The sequence below is a fragment of the Mauremys reevesii genome, linkage group 1 (assembly GCF_016161935.1).
Source record: "Mauremys reevesii isolate NIE-2019 linkage group 1, ASM1616193v1, whole genome shotgun sequence".
Classification (NCBI taxonomy): domain Eukaryota; kingdom Metazoa; phylum Chordata; order Testudines; family Geoemydidae; genus Mauremys; species Mauremys reevesii.
Genome location: NC_052623.1, coordinates 349,054,714 through 349,068,498, shown reverse-complemented (window position 1 = coordinate 349,068,498; position 13,785 = coordinate 349,054,714). Strand labels below are relative to the sequence as shown.

General features: G+C 45.6%; 1 protein-coding gene across 2 annotated transcripts in view; it reads right to left on the bottom strand.

Moving 5' to 3' along the window:
• The window catches only part of SFMBT2 (Scm like with four mbt domains 2), a 192,354-nt gene extending 180,354 nt beyond the window's left edge, over positions 1 to 12,000 (bottom strand). The window contains exon 1 of one of the 2 annotated variants that reach the window (XM_039519596.1): positions 11,820 to 12,000. The gene's annotated coding sequence lies outside the window, so the exon portion shown is untranslated. The remainder of the gene's footprint in view (positions 1 to 11,819) is intronic. The other variant, XM_039519600.1, reaches the window with a different exon arrangement.
• Between the last annotated feature and the right edge of the window lie 1,785 nt (positions 12,001 to 13,785).

The window sequence follows — 13,785 nt, the reverse complement described above, 5'->3', positions numbered from 1 at the left end:
ACACAAGGTGTCGTCTTCCCCAGGAGGGAGTTGAACTCACACAGATGCACCTCTGAACGCTGGATCCTCTCTGACCCAGGACAACCACTGTGAGTGGGATATGGTGAGGGAGCAGAGAGGGGCAAAGAAAAGGAGCTTTTGCTTGTAGCACTCAAGAACATGAGGCAGAAGACACTGCCCCACACACTCTGGGGTGGGTGTCCTGCTCAGTTTTAGGATTATGAATCCCACTTGTGGCATTTTCCCTAATTAATGTCGAGTGACCTCCCTCCTTTCATTAAAAGTTTCTTTTCTACACTCAGACTCTGGGCTTGCGAGTGGGGAAGTATTGCCTCTCAGAGGCACCCAGTGGTGGTGTGTAATTTTCCCAGGTTACTGGATGAAGGCTCGAGCCGGTTCTGCGTTGTATCGATGGAGAGGAACCCCTAGATATTGAACTCGGCCCTACTTGCTGCTGGCTCCACCTGGCAAAAGGGTTACATATCCAAAGTAGAACAGCTTCAATAAGAGAGACTAAGGGTACGTCCACACTACCCGCCGGATCGGCGGGTAGCGATCGATCTATCAGGGATCGGTTTATTGCGTCTCATCTAGACGTGATAAATCGATCCCCGAACGTGCTCCCATCAACTCCAGAACTCCACCAGAGTGAGAGGCGGAAGCAGAGTTGACGGGGGAGCCACGGCAGTCAATCCCGCGCCGTGAGGACAGGAGGTAAGTCGAAATAAGATACGTCGACTTCAGTTACGCTATTCCTGTAGCTGAAGCTGCATATTTTACATCGACCCCTCCCCCCCAGCGTAGACCAGCCCTGAGTGAAATTTAAGTGGGAATTTGAGTACCAAGGGAATTTAGGCACCTACAGGGGTAAGTAGCAGCTGAGCAGGGTTTCTGAGGATCTAAATTTTGGACTTAGGCACCTAAGATTATGTCTACACAGCAAGCAGGATCCCACAGCAGAAAGTCTCAGAGCCTGGCTCTACAGACTCAGGGTCACTGGGCTCACACTCCGGTGCTAAAAACAGCCATGTAGACATTCGGGCTCATGCTGGAGTTCGGCCTCTGAAGCCCATCCCCCTAGGCCTGAGCCCAAGTCCACACAGCAATTTTTAACCGTAGTCTGTAGACGCAGGTAGACGTAGTCTGTAGACACTTGCTGCTGTGGGCTCCCGCTTGCTCCGCAGACGACCCTACGTCCCCCTTGCGAATCTAGCCGTAAGGGTTTTGCTGAACAGGGGTGGGATTATGCTGTGCTTCAAGTTAAATATGGACTCTAGTGTTTGTCTTCTTCAGGGGGCTGATTCAGCAAATCAGGATCCCAAAGACCTTGCAATTTAAACAAAACAGGAAGCAAAGAGACAGGAAAAGATACAGGACATGCTTTGTGAGGGAAAGGAGCATAAAAGTTATAGCCACAGGATCATGTGGCTGCTTCAAATCCACCCCAGTGTTTTAAATAGAGTTGAAAATTATCTGTGTCAAATTGTTAATTTAAACACACCCAGCTGTTTATCAGCCCAAAACATCTTATTTGGCACCAGCCACATTGACTGAAGTCACCCAGGTCCTGTGAACAAGGCTGATTAGTTAAATGCGAGGAGTCACCAAAGGGAACACAAAAGGCTGTTTTAGTGACTCTAATACAGGGACCAATCCAGAACTGCTTAATCAGCCAAAGCTCCCATTGCTCAGGGTAATTAATTCTGGCCTTGTTGTTGAATTTCTCGGTACTCAGAGAGGCCTTCCAAAAAGAGAAGCGAGTTCGAATCCAGCAAACATCTGCCATTAGCTTGTAATACTTTTTAGAAAGATCACAGGCTAGGTCTGGGCAGTGCCTCATTTCTTTTACTCTTTCCACCCGCTCAGCGTTTCGGCCCTGATCCCACAACACTTAAGACACTTCTCATAAATTGACATCCATGAATAGTCCCACTGTCTGCAAGGGATTACACAGGAGTATAAGTGTGCACAGGATCAAGACCTTGTCCTGTGTCATAATCACAGTTATCTGCTGCTATGCCTCAAAAGAATATAAAAGCAAGTAAAAAAGCACTTCTTCTATTCTTTAATGACAAGCAAGTGTCGCCTGTGCTGTATTTCCTGGCTCAGTTTACTGAGAATCAATTTTTACCATACATTTTAGTTTAGAGCATCCTACAACTCCACCCCTTTTCTCTCTCAAGGAAAACAAATTGGATTCCATTTCATTCTGCATATGGCCTCTAAAGATGTAATGGTGAACATCCAAACTACTCTAGATCATGCAATATTAATGTGTCATCACACCCAACGTACTCACATATTGTGAACTCAACGCTAACATCTGCCTGACCTACATTCAAGCAGCAGCATTCCCAAATGCCTTAACAATTTAATTCTTAAATCAAGGGTAACTCATCAAAACTCTTTCTTGGATGAAAAAAATTAAATAGTTGGTTTGTCTACACTTTTTTTCGTATGAGATATTTTAGCAATAATTTCCCCAGAAACATTAGTCTTCTTCCACTGAAATGAACTGAAGCTGGATTCACAGACTAGAAGGGTCATGATTATCTTGTCTAACTTCCTGCATTACATAGGCCACTGAATTTTACCCAGTGATTTCCACTGAAGGGAATTACTCTTCCCTATTGAGTAAATATACACTATCCAGAGACCAATAACTTGTGGTTGAACTAGATACTGTAACTTTTACTCATGTGAGTAGTTCTTTCCTATACCAATCACTCCACTGATACTAGTGGGACTAATCATGTGACCAAGGATTAGTTGTCTGAGTAAGGACGGCAAATTTCAGGTGCTTGGCTCATTTCTTAGTGGCTTCACATTCAGTCTAAGTTGTCATTTTAAATGTCTTTTTTTTTGGCTACTGGTTAATTTTATAGGTTTCATTTTTTATTAATAAAAATATGAGATGGTATAAATACACTCTTCAAAATTGTCCTTGAAGGGAAATTGTGTTAACATCCCAAATTTGGGTTTTGTAAAAGCCCAATATTATTAGAAATATTTCTGTGATTTTTTTAAGAGGTCAGTGAAACAGTCTTTTGTTTGCATTTCTACATTCCCCTGCAGGGTATGCCAGAACCAGCGCCAGCCCATCTGGGGCCCTCGGCAGGAATATTTTGTCCCCCCACACACAACAACAAACAATAAGTAAATAGTGACGCCCCTTGAGTCGCTCGGGGCCCTAAGCAATGGCCTAGTCTGCTTATGCCTAGCGCCAGCTTTGGTGTCTACCACCCAAACACCTGTACCACTGAGCCAGTAATACATAAGACCCGGAAAATGAAAAGGACTAGAAACCCTCTGGAGAGTAAAGTGAAACTGACTAGCCTATTTGCATTGCCCAAGTTTGAGTAAAGTGCAAAGAGTAAACATGCAGTCTTACCTGCAGAAACCTGAGCGAGGTTTTAAAGTTATTTAAATAATAATGTACAGAATGTTACCCTAAGAAATGCGATAATATGTCATAGCAATGGACAATTAATTATACTACAGCAGTGTAATCACCACAAGGTTTGTAAATTGTATTACTACTGTAAGCTGCAGCATTTAGGCCTTTGCTGCCTCAGTGTAGGTTTTTTTGTTTGTTTGTTGTAAAGGGTAACATGAGTAATGAACATTTTATTTTTAAAATGGCTTCTCTCTAACACACACGTCATCATCTCTTCACTACATCTAGAACACAGCTGTTAAGATCACCTTCCATGCCTGTCATTTTTGACACTCCCCACTCTTTGAATCGCTCCCCTGGCTCCCCCTCCTCCACTACATCTAGTTTCAGCTTCTCCTCCTCCTCTTCCAACCCTGCTCTTGTCATGTCTCATGTCCTCTCCAATGTTCTGCCCCACCAGCAATACCAGCCTCAATCTCTCATTCATTTGCCTCTCTCACTAAAATATCTTCCAACACCGGCCTGCATACCCCTCCTCAGCTGATCTACCAGGCCCTCTCTTAATTCGGTTCACTTCTGTTGTGACACCTACATGAAATTAACCAACTAAGATAGTCAGTGAAAAAATACTGTCTCTAGTATATCATGCCATGGACTCATCCTCACTAACCACATAATCCTACTTCAGGGGTTCTCAAACTGGGGGTCAGGACCCCTCAGGAGGTCACAAGGTTATTACATGGGGGGTCACAAGTTGTCAACCTCCACCCCAAATCCTGTGTTGCCTCCAGCATTTATAATGGTGTTCAATATATAAAAAGGGGTTTTTAAGGGACGGGAGGTCGCACTCAGAGGCTTGCTATGTGAAAGGGGTCACCAGTACAAAAAGGTTTGAGAGCCACGTTCCTACTTATACTACCTATCTTCCATCCTCATCCCCTCCCTACTGCAGTTTCCTTCTCATTACATTGTGTCTAATGTTAGTTTGTAAGCTCTTCGGGGCAAAGGTTACGATTGCTTTCTGATTTAGGAGGCACCCGGCACAGTTTTGGGCTGACTAACCGATTGAAATAGTACTAATGAGAGTTTTGACTGACTAGATACTTGTGTGGCTCGTGAGCATTGTATCCGAGTGCCAAAAGGCATTCACTTTTCTAGCAGCAAGACAGGGATCATGATGTTTAAAACATTACTTTGAGTGCCAACAGTGTGCTTAACACTATACAAGCCGTGGAATGAAAACTGCCCAGGGTCTAAGAGCTTACTGTCTCACTGACAGAAGAAAGAAGATGGGATGCTCAGAATAAGGAATAGTTTAGCTTTAGATTGATGTTATCCTTTCAGTGGTATTGGACCTAGTGCTTACAACTGGTGCAGCAGTGGTAGAAGGAGATTACTGTGTCGTCCTTAAAAAGCCTCCTCTTGATATCAAGTTATAAAGAAGAAAAAATATTATATGATGCCTTTGGAAATAGATATGTCAACAAAAGACTCATCCTAGTTTGCATTTTCCCTTAGAGGAAGTGACTGAAGGTTAAAGATACAGCTCAGTCCCACATGCTCTTGAACTCTTGAAATCTCTATGTCCTTTCAGCAGCTAGCAACATTGATCGGCTATGATGCAGAACTCTTCTGGAACTCAATTACAGCTGATTAGATAACAATGGGTTGGCATTACTTTTTTCCTCCCATCTCTGCAGGCTTTTAATTTTCATACAAAATACACAGATATCACCATTTTCTATCCTTTTGCAGGTGCTAACATGATATATAGCCAACAAAGGCTTGTAAAAAGACATGAAATACTATTGTCCTATGAATACATTATTTCTAGCACAGCAGTCATATATACTCTTGGTACTATTTTAACTAAGGGTACTTTACAAATTTTTAATAAATGATATTGTAATAAAAAGCCGTTTAGTCCAACAGATCAATAGCTGCTTACAACCATGGCCTGCCTATACAACCATTTATAATGCCTTCTACGGATATTCTTGCATCCATCTGGAACATATACTAGTGTGCAACAGGCTTGTAACATCTATCATTTATAAATGTATTCTTAATATTAAAGTGTGATCATTGGTTTTACTCTAATATCAAATGTACCCTCTACAAAACAGCAAATGAATAGTGTCTTATTTACAAGAAATTCATCTCTAGATATCATTTGTTCAAATCTATTTAAATGCAATTTCATTTACTAAGTGTTCACACTGAGAATCCATCTTATCATAAATGTTATTAGACCTACTCTATTATTAGCATAAAAGTTATTAGCTTTGTTAGAACAGACCCTCCACCTCCTTCAATTCAGGGTACATGATCTATTTAAAAAAGTCTCTTCAGATGTGTCAAGTCTCACTCATTGGGTGAGAGATTCACTCATTAGCACGCCATCTCACTTTCACACATATTCCTAAACTTCTCATGCATTTTGAGTAAATAGCTAAAGATTTAAAAGATTTTTACTCAGGTGCTGAAAGAGACAAACAGTGTTTGTAGATTTGGTCACAAAACAGGTTCTACAAAAGCTGGAAGCGCAAAGGAAATATTAGTCCTCTTGCAAAACAGAAGTTCTTTTGCACAGCCAGAGCATTCTATGCTAGCGCAGCCAACTATGCATGTGAGACGCTCCCTTGGAATGATGAAATGTTAACGATGGCAGCATTTGTGAAGGTTGAGATGAGGGGAAACTGCACTTGAGCACTTTGTTGGCAGATACCAGCACATGTTCAATCTCTCTCCACCTGAGATAGAGAAGCTGCAAGAGGAGTTTGTTGATTGCCAGTTGAGGCAGAAATCAGGTATGTATGGGATGAGGCAGCACTACAGACTGACAGAGATAGCACTACTGTGCAATACAGGATGGACACTGTATGGGCATATCTTAGCAATGTCAAAAGCCCTAGTGGTTTTACGGTCCCATTCCAGGATTTCCAGGCTTAGCTTAGTTTTTCTCATCTCCTCCATTTGAGTGAGTGAGTGTTGAGTCTTGTTCAGAAGAATAAGACACCATTCAGACCACACCTCGGACTAGACACTGCACTCTATAATCTACTTGAAGCTGGAAATCCTGAGCCATGTTTCAAGTTTGAGCCACCAAAAGAAGTTATAAAAACAGCAAAAGGGCCACTTGGCAATAAAACAAAGCACATGACTAAAATATGAAACCAAATTACATATTAAAAGAAATGTGGAATCTGAATCCTTTATCTATGGTTAGTTTCAAATTAATTAAATGTAATTACTTTGTTTATTTTTACATTCACTTAGTGTACTGTTTTAATTATTTAATTTTAATATATTTTGCATTTATTTATTTTGGAATCTATTTTAGTTTGCTGTAAATGTAATATGAGCAATAATATACAAACCAAATATTTGTACTGTATTTTTCAAATGGATGATCACTATGACAACATGATATGCAAACCAAACATATTGTTACATTGATAAAACAGTTTTCTTTTTTTATTAGGTTTCTATTAAAAGTTTATTTTTGAATATTTCTCTTGTCCTGTCCACTGACTGTGTGCCTCAACCAGGGATTATCATCTCTGGTCCTCAGGTTTTTGTTCCAACTACCATATCATTTTTATTAAAATCCACTTGTTTGCATTGCATATAGAAATCTCAAGTGCCCTAGACTTTAGTATGAATTAGGATATTTAAGAGTTTCATATGCAGTAGTAAGCAGTGTACATTTTAAAACAAACTATTAAATGCTGGTTGGATTAAAAACCTGGACTATGGGATGTCACCAAGGAACAAAGATGAGAATCTCGGTCTTAAGCAATGACCTAAAACACCACCTGGAAAGTCTCACTCTTTGGCCTTGAATCTCACTCTTCGGAGCTGTAAATCTCACTCTTAAGGACAGCCAACGCTTAGCATCGCTGATCTTATAACTAACCACATTCCTGTTCATCTGAGCAGCATCCCAATTTATTCACCTATAGAAAGCAAACCACAGTGAAGCAATCAAACAACAGCAACAAAGACATCCCCTAAGCGGAAACAGAGAAGCCTTCTCTAGCCCTGTTACATTCGAGCTCTTTTTGCCTAATGCAGAGGTGACAATTGCCAAGATAGGATAAAAATGCTACTTGATTTTGTTTGCTCACTGTATCTTAGCTTCTGCTCGATAAAGATGGGTTAGTTAATAACGATCACATTATACAGATGTCCACAGCTGCTTAAAAAAAAAAGTCACCCTATAATCTATTTCTCTTTGCTGCTGAAGGGAGTTGGCATCAGCACTCTGCCTCCTTTAGGTGAGAAGAGATCAGCTTTATACAAATGTTTGCTAGAGCCCCTGGGTCATTACATTGCCATTTCCTCGGCTCTATATTTCATTTTGCTCCTCTCTGCAGGAAACCTCCCAAGAACCCACCTGCAGCCTAACAACCTCCACACAGACATTTGTGGTGGTGTACTGCAAGACACTGACAAGGGGGTGGGAGGGCAACAGAAGTGCAATAGGGCGTGATGGACACAGACTTAATAAACTTCACATCCGAGGCTAGAAAACTGAAAGGCTTTGTACGGAACAAACACAAACCCACAATAGGGGTCAGCGTGGGGTGGGTGGGTGTGGTCATGTGGACAGGATCAAAGATCATATCACACCATAGTGAGGCCCTCTATTCTATGGTCCTTACTCAGACGAAGCTCCCAAACAAGTCAATGGGCACTTTACCTTAGCAAGGGGAGGGAGAGCTCAGTGGTTTGAGCATTGGCCTGCTAAACCCAGAGTTATGAATTCAGTCCTTGAGAAATCCACCCAGGGAATCTGGGGCAAAAATCAATACTTGGTCCTGCTAGTGAAGGCAGGGGGCTGAACTCTATGATCCTTCAGGGTCCCTTCCAGTCCTGAGATAGATAAGTGGTACCTGCATCTATCCACCCAACAGGATACTTGTCAGGAAGTAACTCAAGAGGCTGTCAAACAACACTTTGACTGGATCAGGGGTTCTCAAACTAGGAGTCAGGAGGTTATTACATGGGGGGGGATAAGCTGTCAGCCTCCACCCCAACCCTGCTTTGCTCCAGCATTTATAATGGTGTTAAATATATTAAAAAGGTGTTTTTTAATGTATAAGGGGGGGGGAGGGGTTTCACACTCAGAGGCTTGCTGTGTGAAATGGGTCACCAGTACAAAAAGTCTGAGAACCCCTGGACTAGCTGAAGAAAATACACCAGCAATGTTTCACAGTTACCATCTACTGCTGGAGAACAGTGGCACCTGCGTGTATTTCCCCCACCCCCACTTGGGGACGCTTTCAGAACCTAAAAAGGCGCAAGCAGGCAAAATGCAACAGAGCGAGAATTTGCATGAGCATGTTTATTCTAACCAAAGGGAACAGGAGGAGAGCCCAGATGAAGGGCACGGACATTTCAGGAGGAATTAAATCTTCTCAAGGAAAAGTCTTACACTTTTTCTTCCAGTCCAGTTACCACTGAAGTCAATTCCCTCCCTCTCCCCAGCATCCCAGGCCAGCGCTTCTCCTCGCAAGGAAGAACGTTTGAGGCTCTTACAGTCCCAAGAAATACTTATGAGATCCCCCTCCTCCGCCCACCTTCTCTCTTGGGAACCCATTAGCTGAGGGAACTGAACCAGGAGCCAAGCAAAGCTCATCCTCCATCCAAAGCATAAAGCACCATGCAGTGCTTTGGGGGAAAGCGGTCCCTTTAAATGAAGAACCTCTTGATGTGCTTCTTTATTGCCTCAGCAGAAAGAGATGGATTTTGCACAGAGGATTCAGCTTGCATGGCAGATCGGTCGGTGGAGGCAGGGTCTGGAGCTTGCAATGCCTCCGGGCTGTCCTTTCCTCCTCCTACACACCACACACACCCAGGGGGCTACACCTCGGCTGCGATCACTGGATCTCCTTGCACGGTACAGCTGCATCCATCCACGACACACTATAGATACACAACACTCGAAATCCCCCGGTCTCGGGGATTTAGAGTTAATTCTCAAACGTGTCATGAGCCACGTGAGTGCAAGGGAGGTGGTCCCCTCTGAATTCGCAGTTTGCAAGGAAAGAGCCATTTTAGGCCGGTTTTAGATTCTTTCATGGGATTCTCTGAAGCCAAACGGGAAGGGGGACCGCCACCGTACTGGGTGGACTGCGATCCCGGCTTGCTCTTAGCCCGTTTACCAGGAGACACCGTCGACGCGGGGGGGAAGTTGCTTTTCTGCGGAGCTGCCAGCTCTTGCCGCTCCCAGGCGTTTCCAGAGTGCCACAGGGAGGCAAAGCGGATTGGGAAGGACAGAGCTTCAAAGCCGCGGCATCGGGCCGGGCGGAGGGGCTTGTCAATGCCTCGATCTCCTTCCACGCCGTCCAAACCGGAGTGGATTCATTCACGCGGCGCCGCAACTGCGCGCCCTTCATCCGGCAGCTGTTTCATTTGACAACAGCCCGCAGCGCCGCGCCACTGAAGTTGACCAGAGATCGGCAGATCCGGATCGCCTCGTCCCCAACTCTGGGAGTCGAAGCGTCCGGCAGCAAAACTTGTGTGGACGCGGGGTGGGGTGGGGGGAGCAGTGCTTTGCAAAAGGCGACCTCTGTTGGCGTCGCAACATAGAAGACACCGTCTCCCATTCATCACGGGTGCTGTCCTGCTAGCAAGCATCGTGGTCTGTGAATCGCATCTCTAAGGCATAAAGCAACCACAGATCTCTCTCCTCCTCCCTTCCCCTCTCACTAGTGCCCGCGCGGATAGGGTGAGGTGCTCTCCTTTCCCCCAGTGGCCTCAACCACGCCGCAGACGGTTGGCCAGACAAAAAAAAAAGTTGAACATCAAACAACGGCAACCAAAAATGTTGCCTGAACTGAAACAAGGAAGTTTCTCTGGTATTTCAACCAGCCTGCCTCCTCCACTCCCCCTGCCCGCCTGGAAATGCATTTCAAATTAGGAACTAGGAAAAAGTACGCACAACTCCTTCCTCCAAACCACTTCTCTGCCCCCTCCAAAGTCTCCGATTTGCATGCTCCGTAGACGACAGGTTCACGTTTGGATCCTTGCTTTTTAAAGGCTCCCTGGGCAAAGAGAATTTTTATTGCAACGTGCCTCGTCCTCTGATGATAAACGAATAAACAGCCTGTTCTGCGGGACAAATCTCCACGCAGCTAGATGTACAGAGCTTTTCCACCCCCTATTATTAACAAAAACAACAGAAACACACAGCACCGGTTCACTGCATCTAGCTGATCCGAAAAGGCTTGGCAGCAGAGATGCCAGGAGCTCCGAAAGAATGTCTCATCCTAGGACTCGCCTCGTTTTAATGTACAATAAATTACTGTTGTCTCGCCCCGCATTTATTTTTCATCGCCTGTATGCAGTTTGGGCATTTAAAGCAACCTCGTTTGGTGCCAGAGTCCAGGTCCCCTTTTGATGGTTTCTCCCGAGCGCTCTTTCTCTCTCTCTCTCACACGCACACACTTTGGTTGCTCTGCCTTGGGTGATGTACTTTTCACACCAATAAGTCTGCCAGTGGAAAAAAAACGGGACATGATCCCCACTCTTCTATTTCCCATGTAATTTGCTAAAGCACCTCCCTGGGCAACAAAGCAGAGTTGAATCAAACATGTAGCACCCCAAGTTTTATTCCCCCCCCCCATCTCTAAATGTTTATTTTCAGTTTTTAAAGGTACCTTACCCCGCCATGTTGAAACTGACAAGCTTTATAAATATTCATTTACCGCAGTTCTCTAGCTCTATAGAAAAAATGTATCTGGATCAGGGCTGGGAAATGTGGCATCTCATTCTCTTTCAAGCTTTTAAAAACCACACACATTTTGTATTTTCTGCCGATTTAAAAACACCCCCCCACACACACACACAAAATAACTCTCTCAAGAGATAGAGCAGTCTAGTAAATTCGAAAGGAGGTCACATGAGCTTAGATCAGGAAAGCACCAAATGACAGGATATTACTTTAAAAAAAGAGAGAGGGTGTGCATGTATCTAAAATGTGGCACGCTCCAAAAGGAAAAAAAAATCCCCTCGGCAACCCCCCAAAAAACTGCATGCGATGAATGGCACATGCATTGCAAACCCTGCCCAAGGCAACTCTCCAATGCATTGCAAAAGAAAGGCGATCACACTATTTAAAAAAAAAAGCCACCCTGAGTGCAGGTATCTAGAATCGAGTCTCTAGATCTGTACGTTCAAGCGCTGCCAGAGACACGCAGAGCCAACCACTTTGCAACAACTTGCTCGCTTACATTTTTAAGAAAAACACGCCAGCTTTTTTTTTCCACCCTCTGTCCAAGCTTTTTTTTTTTTTCCGCCTTTTAATAAACCTGAACATAAAGCTCCCCTGTCCACCCAGCGGCGCAAACACGATCGCCTCAGGCAGATCAAAGCTTCGGCCGCTTAAGGAAATACGCCTGGCGCGCTGTCTTACCTGGGTGAAGTTTTCCCCCCCCAGCGTCTAAAATGGCAAAGACCCTTCAGCTCAGTTCAGCAGAGGCGATCCGTCTCTCTCTCTCTCCCTCTCTCACTTACTACAGACTCATTCCAATATGGCATCCTCGCACTGCGCATGCCTGCCACTCTTTTTAGATTATATTTTTGCAGCCAACTCCTTCAATGACCTTTTCCAGCCGTTGCAAGCTTTTCTTTGCCAATTATAGTAGGTTGCAATCCCGCCTCCCACCCACCCCCAATGATTGCAATCACGGGGTGCAATAAGTTCAATTAGCTGGGGCGGGGAGCTAGGCTTAAGAGAAACTCTACGTGAGGGGCAATTGACAAGGGAAGAAATTAACTAGCTTCTACTCCACACACACACACACCCCCCCGATGTGTCCCGGTTAGTTTAGATTATTACACACTTGTCTGCAACTGAAGTGGGCTGTGCTGCACAGGGTGGATTCTGTGCAGGGCACTGCCAAGGCAGCAAATTAACTAGATCTGTGTTACCCTCCCGCTCCTTTCCCACCCTCGCCCCTTTATTTTAGGATGGCTTGCTCCATTATTCCTTGCAATGAAACTTGCATCCAGGTCTAGGATAGATGCGTGCCCAGCCGCATGGATAAAAGGGAATTTAATCAGATCGCTGCGCGTCCACGTGTCTCCCAGGCTTTGACATGATCCTATGTATGAACCGTTGCAAAAACAGCACGCGATGAGCCCGGAGAGCTTCGTTAGAGGAGGCGACAGGCACCGGCCAGCCCCCTCCCCGCGCGCACACAACTTTCAAGTCCTTTGCAGTTGGGCACATTTTGTTGCAAGCAGGAGTGACCCCGCTGGGCTTTCCCTGTCGGTTCTCTAGCTGCCTCCATCGCAGCGAGCGGGACTCAAACCTTGCGTTAAAAAAGGAGCGGGGCTCCCAGGGCAGGATTTAGGGAGGAGGTTGGGGGGGCTACTAGCAAATTCTGCACCCCCCTCCCAAAGCGGGGATGGACAGACAAGCCGCGCACCGTTTCTGAGCGGCGCCGGGGGCCTCTCTGGGCCCGTGTCATTTGATTCGGATTCTTCTGGATGTACCAGGAGGTGGGTAGGGAAATAGAGCCGCGGATGCTTCTGGAGCGACAGCGGTGGCGCCGCTTTGGGGGTTGGACGGATCAGCCGGACTGTCGCTTGTCCCAGGGCCGCACCATGCGGTCTAGCCTGAAGGAGGGCGGTGGGGAGTTGCGGGCGCAGTGGCAAACGGCGATTTAGCTTAACTGGGGTCCTTGGGGGTGCAGAGCATAAACCGCAGCGGTGTTTTGATTCGTGTGGGGAGAGACGTGGTCATCAAAGGGGAAGCGAGACCCCCCTCACCCTGGTCTCCTGGCTGTGGTTAGACCTTCACTCTGGTGACCAGGTCCCAGAAGAGGGGTGTAGAAAGCCTGCTGGCTGGAGGAACAGTGTTTAGCAGACACCCGGCTCCCCGGCCAGACTAGTCGGAGGGAGAGGAAATTGCCAGAGATGGTTGTTCTTGGACATTCAGCAAGTGACAAGCAGAAGCCCCCTTGCTTTTCACCCCCAGGGACTCCGGCGCTGCACACGCCGAGGAACAAAGGCAAAGGTTGCGCCTGAGCCTTCTGCGTCTGCACGAGAATTTTATACACCGATCCCTGGGGTGGGGGAAGCCGACACCTCGCCCATCAAACTGTTTTCACCCCCAAGTTACAACGGGTCTGGCAACAAAACAACGCCAGCTGCTTCGGGCTGTAACGATCGGGTTCTTCCCAGCAAGGATCCTATTTGTAAATGACCTAAGCTCACAAGTGGCCACACTCTGGGCCGGGTCCCCCTCTCTTCTAAAGATTAGATTTGAGCTGGTGTTTTCCTGCTTCACAGACGCCAATCGTTAGCCCTGGACTTCGCGTCCCGCTTTCGGCTCTCTCCCACTTCAACTGCAGTTTCGCTGAATTTGTCTTGAA